Raw genomic sequence first — 11209 nt, 5'->3', positions numbered from 1 at the left:
CAAATGTTAGTTTCATGTAGCCGTCCTCTCTCGCCTCGTTGTCTCCCTCTTATCCAGAATCTCTTTGTTTAACTCCGCACGCATTTGTCGATGGTGGTGGTGGGGTAAAGTGTGGGTACTGCCACTTTTTCCCAGACAACGTCTGGTCAGCTTGCGTGGAAGAATACAGTAGGCCACGATACCAAGAGATGACTCATTCGAGTTGGAATCTATTCCAACAGCAGTGATGTTGAGCAAACATTTGCAGGGGTGCGCCTTTAACCCGTTTCACCTTTTTATTTTTTTTTACAAAAAAAATGTTTTTAACATAAAACCACTCTCGGAAAAAAAGCCGACCCCGTCGATCTAAACTCTCAGTATCGGCCGTACTCACGTTTGCTCGCGTGGAATTGAACAATGCCACTCAAATGACAGCGGTGTCGGGGGAGGGTGGAGGAGGGGGGTATTAAACTCGTAAATGTTTCTGATTGGTGGGGCCCCTTACTGCTCTTGAACACGCGGTCCGTTTGAGCGGCCTCGTGTAGCCTTGCCGGGGGTTCTGCGCTTTGAACCCTGCGACCCGAGTTCGGTTTTTGCCCGAGCGTGGCTCACACAGTAAGTGGCGAAAGTCTTCACCCGCTTTGCTGGGCATCAACTCGTTCCAAGTACATCAACTCGGTCATAAAATGATCATCTGATGCGGTGCAATGTAAAACTTAAAAAAGTAGCAAGAGAGACAAAGGCGGTGTCGGGCGTGGTTTTGATCACACGATGCTATTGTGTGCCTTGGCGTGCCGGCCTTCATACAGGTAGGTGTCTCGCGAACAGCACTTGCCCCAATGGCCTTAGAAGACTATTCGGGGAATCTTTGTCTGTGGAGTGGTATGATTGAGAACCCTTTGTCACTCCACTGCTAGATGAAGGCTTCCGCACGCCGCGTCGGCCGCCGTAGTTGGACAATCCAAACATCACCACCCGAGTCAGTGCGAGTCCCAGGACCGGTGCGAATGTCATTCTCCAACGATGTAAGCCGTGGCTGCAACTCAAAACGTTGCAGCGTCTCGCACAAAGATCCCCCCTAAGAGCCTGAGCAGACTGTTGGGGCAAGTGCCTGTTAGCGAGCACCTATGAAGGCCGGTACAGCCAGCGACACGAGAGGGTGGGTGGCCAGCACCACACCCGGCCGCCTTTGTCTCTCTCACACACACACACGCACATTTCATTGCCAACACTCCTCGGCACGCGGTCACACGTGAGCTACAACCTGCTGAGTTTTCCTCTGGAATCAAGGTAACATCTGCAGCACTATAATTATGTCATTGTTAGCACGCTATTATACAGACGACAAGACCTTATTAGAGCTGTGAAACTCATTATTTATATATTTAGCTCACAAACAGGACTTTGACCGCTCCAGGCGCATACCATGCGTGGCATTATATAGGTGTACACACGCACACACACGCATAAGCAGGAATACACCATGTACAGTATATCCATATATTATTTTAAACATATTATTTTTTTTATATTAAAATAATAATATATAATCCATCAGCTTATTGGATTTGCGGACGAAACCATTACCCAGCAGCATCGTCAGCATTCTCTCGGAGTGGTTTCGATATTTTGGGTCCACATCAGCAGAGTCATCGGGTTTGTTTTAACACGGATCGCGTCAACGACCAGATGTTATTGGCAAGGGCGTTCCATCGAAGCTACGGGATTCTGTTCCACGCAAATCAAAGCGTTAAAGCATTGCACGGAAAGACGCGCTTGTCGCACATACAACACTGGATCTTAACAGAAGCATCTACGACAATTGACAGAGCCATGCAAACATACGTGAACGTATACATCTTGAGCAATGCGGTATAGCCAAATAAAGGACCAAAATGTCTGATATTCAGGCCCTTCAGCCTCGTGGGTATTGTAGTTTGTGTGTGTGTGAGTGTGTGTGTGTGTTTTCCAGCCTTCCACCAACAACGGAGGGTGGAGGAACGACGCTCACAACAACGAGCGGAGCGCCGGGTGGCTAAAGCACAGCAAGTTGGCACAGTAGGGGGCACAGGTGGTGCATCAGCCAGTCATCTCGGTCATCTCAGTCAGTCGACCCGTGGCACCTGCTAGGTCTGCCCCGTGACCTCCTGCCAGCGGGCGTTCGACACTTCACGTGGCCTCAAGATGCACATGGCCTGGCACAAACGTCGTGGTGACGTCACCGCCACTTAGTGGCGAATGGCGGTTGTTGTTGTTGTTGTTTTCCAGCACCATTCGTTTAACCGGGCCAAAAACGGGAGCCTGCTTCGCGTTCTCTGATCCTCATCGGCAGGGCGGCGGCGGTCCTCACGAACAATCGCCGCTGCGCTGCCCGGCATCAGGCAGGGCAGAGTTTCACGGAAGCCTCAGCTGCGATCACACGGCCCTTGCGTGCGCGCACGTACAGCCCCGCTCGTCAATCCACTGCTGGATGATGGCCCGCACGCGCCATGCGGGTTATGGGTGGCAGGCGGCCGGGGGGGGGGGGGCGGGGGGGTACTCGCCCATACTTCACCACGGCGCACAGTGCGGGTTTGTGAAGGCGTGCAGCGTGGCTGAGTCCCGTCACTTCACAAAACGCGGGGCCTGTGGCTGCTGTGGAGCCCAAACTTTTGGAATTGGGGAAGACTCGGGGTGGGGAATCGTGTTGTGTACAAATGCTCCTGGTGGTTATGCATTGATGTTATTTGACCACACTGAACATGGCATGCCGGTCGGTGTGGGTGACTCAAGGCGTGTAGCATAATAGAGATTGGGGAGGGGTAGTATGAGTACAGTACAACAATGTATCGTGCTGTCCTTCCCCCTTGACACGATAGTCCCGTCACCAATAACCATCCGCTACGGACGGTGATGGTCGCTCATCCGAGCACTATCCAGGCTCATCCCCTGCTTAGCTTCCGATCTGTCGAGATCGGGCATAGGTGGATGTGTCCGGTCAGTTGGCTTCACGGCGAGAGAGCGAGCGGCCCGCGATCGGAAGGTCACGAGTTCAAATCCTGGTCGCGGGAGTGTTGCGACGTGAGCCCATTAACTTTGCGGAGTCGATCAAATCCGTACCGCTCTGCGGGGGAAGACACCACGTGGGGTTGTCGTATGAAACGAATCTCCCCCCTCGCCATATCAACGTGGAATTGCCACCAATTGGCTTACTTGTGGCTGTAGGCACGAGATTCCTCGCCGTGTGTTACGTGTGACCCATGATACAATGCGCACGCGATGTGACCGGGGGGAGTGAAAAAAAGTGTTGTTATTTGACATTAGCAACACAAGCAGCGGTAGATGCAGCAGCAGCAGCGGCGGCGGCGGCGGCTTTGAAGACGTCGCACGGAGCGCACTTGCGGTTGTTGCACGTCACGCAAGGGAAGGGTGAATGTCGGCTACAATGCTGAATTGTTCAGCGCAGTTGTAGTAACCCATGCGGCCACAACACTTATTCCATTATATGATTAGTGAGTACACGTGCGCCCCAAAATAGACCTGGCAGTGGCTTTACAATGGAGTAAGAAACTAGTTGCTTGTTACGTGTATTATGTAATGTATATAATATAATGCTGCTGCTGTTGTTGTGTTTTTAATACACGATGTTTACAATTTGCATGTCGAAAACTGCAATTGGAGATGTCAGTTGAACAGAATACAGGGTGGGTCGTGATGATGAAGCTGATGTCTGTAGCGATGGTAATTATGATTCTATTGCGTGATTATGAAGCTGATGTCTGTAGCGATGGTAATTATGATTCTACTGCGTGATGATGAAGCTGATGTCTGTAGCGATGGTAATTATGATTCTACTGCGTGATTATGAAGCTGATGTCTGTAGCGATGGTAATTATGATTCTATTGCGTGATTATGAAGCTGATGTCTGTAGCGATGGTAATTATGATTCTACTGCATGATTATGAAGCTGATGTCTGTAGCGATGGTAATTATGATTCTACTGCGTGATGATGAAGCTGATGTCTGTAGCGATGGTAATTATGATTCTATTGCGTGATTATGAAGCTGATGTCTGTAGCGATGGTAATTATGATTCTACTGCGTGATGATGAAGCTGATGTCTGTAGCCATGGTAATTATGATTCTACTGCGTGATGATGAAGCTGATGTCTGTAGCGATGGTAATTATGATTCTACTGCGTGATGATGATGGTCATAAATGTGCGTTGCGATGATCTAACTTATCTAACAATATCCGTTTTGTCAATCCACTCCTGGATGACGTACTCCCCGCGCTTTCTCAACCGTGGAAGTTGTTTGAGCATACTTCACCGCGCTGGTCAGCGCTTCTTGTTGAATCGGTGTGTGTGGGCGGGGGGGGGTGCAGGATCGATTCCGTTACCGGATCAGATATCGCTCGACACTAAAAATAGAATCCAGGTCAATGAGGAAAATAGCTCAGTGCGCTAACCACTGCGCCACCGCTCCAGCCTCCATACGATTACTAATATCCCTCGCATAGCCTTGACATACTTTTTCAAAATAGAACAATGACAAAGGTGCTCCAATAAGCTGTTGGGGGAAATGCTGTTAGCGAACGCCAATGACGGCCGAAACAGTACACGAGGAGGCAAGTGTTCAGCAGCAGCACGCCTTTGTCTCCCTAGTGGTGATGTTTACATAACATTTGAGGCTGAGTCGACCTCGGAGAGGTCGGTTCAGATAATCGTCACTGGTGTTGGGCCGTGAGCGGTAATCGAATTCGTGTCGCTGGGTTAGTAGCGCAGCGCACTAACCACGACACTACCGCTCCCCACATACAAATACACATCTGTGGGTCAGCACACGATGGAAAACGGAATGTTCTCACAAAGACAAAGATACCCCGTATAGCCCGAACAGACTGTTTGGGCAAGTGCTGTTAGCGAGCACCTATGAAGGCCGGCGCGGCACACGAGGGGGTGGGTGGCCAACACCACGCCCGACCGCTTTTGTCTCCCTAGTGACGATGTTTACACATCGCACCAAATACTCATTCGAGTCTGAGTCGACCTAGGGGAGGCCCAGGACCGGTTCAAATAATCGTCACCGGTGTTGGCCGTGAGCGGGAATCGAACCCGGGTGGCCAGGTTCGTAGTGCAGCACGCTAACCGCTACACTACTGCTCCCCATACATACATACACACACACACACTGACACACGCATTCACGCCCGGTCTATTAATACGATGCAATTATACAGGACAATTTGTATTTATAAAGCGTCTAAATGCGACCGCATCTCTAAACGCTGCGCGTAATCGTGGTAGGCATGAATACTTAATCGTCGTCCGCAACTCGGGCCAGTTTTGTTATATCAGTTACCGACACGTTTAAGAACGGGGTGTGTCTTCACAATGCAGTCCAGGGCACTGCTTCATTGGTTTGGTTCATTCAAACCATACTTCACCACGCTGGTCATTGCGAGTTGCTTTCAGAGGTGGAATGCCCAAGAACCGGTTCGCTGACGCTTAGCCCCGGCCAGGATTTGAACTCATCTCGTGGTTCGTAGCCTAAGCAGTGCGCTGTCATCCACTGTGTGCACTCAGCCCTGCACGCGATAATAATGTATGGTTCCTTATGCAGTGTCGTGTTCCCTTCGTGTCAATGTCACTGTGTGTATGCGGCATATAGACACACACACACGCGCACACACGCTATGAAAGGTGTGTTGCATTACGATTATCGCATTGTGCGTGTGTGTACTCGGACAGCTAATATATACAATGCATTCGAATCGCTCATTGTGTATCCTGCGTGTGTGGCATAAACACAATGCGAATGTTGGTTGGTATACTATGACACGTACCCATGACTGTGTGCGTGTGTGTGTGCGTTAGTACCGAGCGTGGGGAGCGGTGGTGTAGCGGTTAGCGCGCTGCACTGCGAACTAGGCTTCCCGAGTTCGATTCCCGCTCACGGTCAGCACCAGTGACGATTGTCTGAAACGGTCCTGGGCCTCCCCTAGGTCGACTCAGCCTCAAACTAGTACCTGATGCGGTGTGTATAAACATCGCCACTGGGGTGACAAAGGCGGCCGGGCGTGATGCTGACCACCCACCCCCTTCGTGTGCCGTGCCGGCCTTTATAGGTGGTACTCGCTAGCAGCACTTTCCCCAACAGTCTGTTCAGGCTATAGGGGGGATCTTTGTCTTAGTACCGCACGCGACATCACATCCACGATTACATAGCTTTGCCTTTCAACACAATTGCCCGATGTGAATGTCCCGCGTGCGTCTTTACGCAGCGCGTGCGGTGAATGTCCTCGTCCTCTTCACGGTCCACGTGTAAGACGCGGCGCGTGCACGCACGCGATTTGACGCACGTTGGGATGTCAGCGTAACTTACGGTTACACACGCGAGGGTGGAGCCTGTTATGGTAATTAACGAGTCAATCAATGCATCGATTTTACTCAGCAAATTAATTAATTATTAAACACAGACACCACCGCCCCTCCCCCCCATTCGCATGCGCACGATATGTGCACATATATTGGGTTCGGTAATCGGTAACGGAATTACACCACGGCCCACGCATAACCTAAAACCGTAATTATGAAATGTAACGCAAGTATGATTAAGTCGATTACAGTTTGCACACATGTACATCACGCACAGCAGGGTCGGTGTCATAAACAAACTATCCCGTGTGTAATTGCCATGTCCGTTACAAATGATTGCAACATGCCCGCATTGTTCCTGTAATTCTGTTACCGTCGTCGGATCGCCCCCATATAGTCAGCGACATTAATCCTGCATAGTGGCAGTCGGGCACACACGTTGGCATATGCAGAACAGATTGTGCACTATACATGCATGTACATTATATATACACAACATAATGCGTATTCCGTACATAGCATACACGTGCAATGTTTGATTCTGACACTCACAGTGTGTCCATGCAGGGCATGAAGACGGACGCATACCCACCCCACCTACCTTGGGCGATGCGAGATGGCTCAAGTAGGGTTGAGCGTACTGCTGTAAGAATGTTCTCGTGGCCGGGAATTGGCTTTGGGGCCGCTTTCGAACGGCGTTGGCGTCACAATTCCACGGCTGGCGAATTACTCGGTCCACTGACGATGTTTGCTTTGCGTCATCGGGAATCGAGCTCGGGTCTTTCGCTGGCTTGGTAGCAGCACTAGGCTCAACCCAACTTGCACGAAACGCGGAACTTTAGGCTGTGATCTTGCGCGATGTCTTTATTCAACCTCTGCTGTTGTAATGTTTGTGGATCCAGAATGATAAAATGTTAGTTTTACAAAAGTTAAGGTTATTATCGGAGACGTGAATACGTTAGTGCACGATTTCATCTCTCCCTCTCTCTCCGTCTTGTCCTTCCAGAACACCTTTAGAATGTCGTACACCAGTCGCTCAATCACGGAAGTTTATTTGGCTTATTGAATGTGCATGGTGCTGCAGTATGTACGTGTGTGCGGGTGTGTGTACACATACGGTAGTGTAGCTGTAAGCCGCGCTGCGCTACGAACCCAGCGTCCCGTGTTCGATTCTCGCTCACGGCCAACACCAGTGACGATTATCTGAACCCGTCCTGGGCTTCCACTAGGTCGACTCAGCCTAAAATTAGTACCTCGTGCGATGTGTAAACATCGCCACTGGGGAGACACAGGCGGCCGGGCGCGATGTTGGCCAACCCACCTCCTCGTGTGCCTTCATAGGTGCTCACTAGCAGCACTTGCTCCAGCTGTCTGTTCAGGCTATACGGGAGATCTTTGTTTTGTTTCAACACGGACCCGTAACCACGTCGTATGGAATTGCGGTCGACCTCAACCCCAGAAAGCTAAGCAAATTTGAGCCTGGATATCCCTTGGACAAGCGACTGGTTGTAGGAGATGCACTGTGTCAGCCGGCGTAGAGACATGGTTTATCCCGTATAGCCTTGAACAGACTTTTGGGGCAAGTGCTGTTAGCGAGCACCTATTAAAGCGGGCACAGCACAACATCAAGCCGAGCCGCCTTTGTATCTTCACGTATACCTGGGAAGACACCGCACCAGGTACACATTCGATCCTGCGAGGCCCAGGAACGGCTCTGATATTCGTCAGCGATGTTGGCCGTGAGCGGGAATCGAACTCGGGACGCCGGGTTCGTAGTGCAGTGCGCTGTTAGGCATCCGTTGTGAAAAGCAGAGAGGCAGAGCAGAAACATCCGTGAGTCGAGCGTACTTCTATGCCCCCCTCCCCCCCAGGAACTTCAATCCGCAATGACCAGCGTGGTGAAGTATAGTCATGCTAATTCCCACGACGCGTTGCGTAAATAATGTATGTAGAGAAACACACCGTGGGTCTTATAGGGGATTATAGCCCGCGGTCACAAAACTGGCGATACGAGAGCCTTAGCGGGCCATGTAATGTATTGCATAGCCTATACAGGATTCCAGATTGTATATGCACTACTTATACACATAACGTAATTTATCATACAGAGTGGCTTTCGGCGAGTTGAGACACACACACCTGAATTCACTCACCCACGCACACATACGCACATGTTTGTACACACGTACGTATGTTCACACATTCACAATGCGGTCATGTGCACACAGATCTTCCACGTGTAGCCCAATTCAGCAGAGTGGAGTGCGCCCATCAGGACCGGTATTGCAAACGGAGGAGGGTCGGTGCGGTCAGGACCAGCCACCTTTGTCTCTCCGTTGATTATTGTCACGCAACGATAAATACGCCGACCAATGTCGCACAAACTAAATATTCTCGGGATCGTAGCTGAGTGCGCGAATCACTGCCCCACCGCTCTCCACAAAGACACCCCCGTGTAGCGTTTGACGGACTGTTGGGGAAAGGTTCTGTAGAGGGAGTGGGTGGCCAACACCACACCCGGCCGCTTTTATCTCCGCAGCGCTGGTATATACACATCGCACCAGACACAATACTCATCTAAGGCTGAGTTGGCCCGAGAGCTGAGTTGACCCAGGACCGGTTAGTATGTTCGCCACCGTTATAGGTCGTGAGCCTGGAATCGAACGCGGGTCGCCGGATTTATAGCGCAGCGCGCTAACCGCTACACTACCACTCCCCACAACGACACACACACGGACACGCGCACACACACACACACAAACAAATAGAAAGACCCCCTGTATATTATGAACAGACTGTTGGTGCAAGTGCTGTTAGCAAGCACCTATGAAGGCCGGCACGGCACGGCACACGAGGGTGTGGGTGGCTAGCACCACGCCCGACCACCTTTGTCTCCCCAGTGGCGATGTTTACACACCGCACCAGGTACTCATTTGAGGTTGGGTCGACCTAGGAGAGGCCCAGGACTGGTGCTGGCCGCGAGCGGGAATCGAATTCGTGTCGCCGGGTTAGTAACGCAGCGTGCTCACCGCTACACTACCACTCCCCAGTCTATACACACACACACAAGCATACATACACACACACAAACAAACACATATATACAGAACACCTATAAAATCACACCCAACAACACGGAATGTACCCGGGTCCCTTTGACACGAGGCGAATAGAGTCGCGCATGCCCGTTGTGTGATGTGCGTGTGTGATGTGTGCGTGTGTGTGTGAGTGCGTGCGTGCGTGTGAGTGCGTGCTTGCGTGTGTGTGGTGTGTGTGATGTGGTGTGAGTGATGTGGTGTGTGTGAGTGTGTGCGTGTGGTGTGTGCGTGTGCGGTTTGAGTGAGTGAGTGCGTGCGTGTGGTGTGTGCGATGTGGTGTGTGAGGTGTGTGCGTGTGTGGTGTGAATGAATGCGTGTGTGTGTGTGGTGTGTGTGCGGGTGATGTGTGTGTGAGCGTGTGCGTGTGAGTGCGTGTGTGAGTGCGTGCGAGTGCGTGTGTGTGCGTGTGAGTGCGTGTGTGGTGTGTGTGAGTGCGTGTGTGTGTGCGTGTGTGTGGTGTGTGATGTGCGTGTGCGTGTGAGTGCGTGCGTGTGAGTGTGTGTGTGGTGTGTGATGTGCGTGTGCGTGTGCGTGTGTGTGAGTGCGTGTGTGTGTGCGTGTGTGTGGTGTGTGATGTGCGTGTGCGTGTGAGTGCGTGCGTGCGTGTGAGTGTGTGTGTGGTGTGTGATGTGCGTGTGTGGTGTGTGTGAGTGAGTGCGTGTGTGTGTGTGTGTGTGGTGTGTGATGTGCGTGTGCGTGTGAGTGCGTGCGTGCGTGCGAGTGCGTGTGTGTGCGAGTGCGTGTGTGGTGTGTGTGAATGAGTGCGTGTGTGTGTGCGTGTGTGTGGTGTGTGATGTGCGTGTGCGTGTGAGTGCGTGCGTGCGTGTGAGTGCGTGTGTGTGCGTGTGAGTGCGTGTGTGGTGTGTGTGAGTGAGTGCGTGTGTGTGTGCGTGTGTGTGGTGTGTGATGTGCGTGTGCGTGTGAGTGCGTGCGTGCGTGTGAGTGTGCGTGTGTGTGTGAGTGCGTGCGTGCGTGTGAGTGCGTGTGTGGTGTGTGAGTGCGTGCGTGTGTGCGCTGCTGTTATTTTAACGCGCGCTATATTTGCGCGACGCTCTTTCGGGAAGTATTTCAACGTCGCCTCGTCGGCCTCCCCCCGTCCGTCGTGGACGCGGCCGCAGCATCGGCACCGCATCCCCGCGAATATCGCGAAGACGCAGGAGGAGCAGGAGGAGGAGGAGGTGGAACGCCGTCGCTTTGGCGGCACGTTTGGACTGATCTACCGGAATAATTGTGAACCCTTAATAATTCATGCTCAATCCACTCCGGGGTGAAAGCCTTAGATGCCCCGCTAGTCGCATCGACTGCCACCGCGATGAAGGGGGCGGTGGTGGAGTTGTTTGACCATACTTCACCACGCTGGTTGTGGTGAAGTATGGTTTGGTGAATGAGATGGGGTAGGAGGAGGAGGGGGGGGGGGGCTCAACCGGCTATGATATCAGTCGCCACTGACGGTAGCCGTGGCCAGGAATCGCACCGAGAGATTAGCCAGGGTTGGAAGTTCCGTGCGCTAACCAATGCGCCACCGTTCCTTACTGTTTGTAATAATTGTTTTGTTTTAATTGCACGTACGCATAGAGTTTCTATCGCAGTACGTACACCACACTGTGGCAAGATCCCACCATGTCGGTCCGATGCTCGCCGAGCTGCATTCGCTTCCGGTCGAGGAACTTACACCTTGTTCTAAAGTCGCACACATCATCATGACACACACAAAGTGCTTGCCACACATGGACCACCAATAACCTTCGCTGATCTCGTCGAGGAACATCAAC

This window comes from Lampetra fluviatilis, chromosome 1 (genome assembly GCF_964198595.1).
Source record: "Lampetra fluviatilis chromosome 1, kcLamFluv1.1, whole genome shotgun sequence".
Classification (NCBI taxonomy): domain Eukaryota; kingdom Metazoa; phylum Chordata; class Hyperoartia; order Petromyzontiformes; family Petromyzontidae; genus Lampetra; species Lampetra fluviatilis.
The sequence above is the reverse complement of the archived record's forward strand: the minus strand, read 5'-3'. Positions refer to the sequence as shown.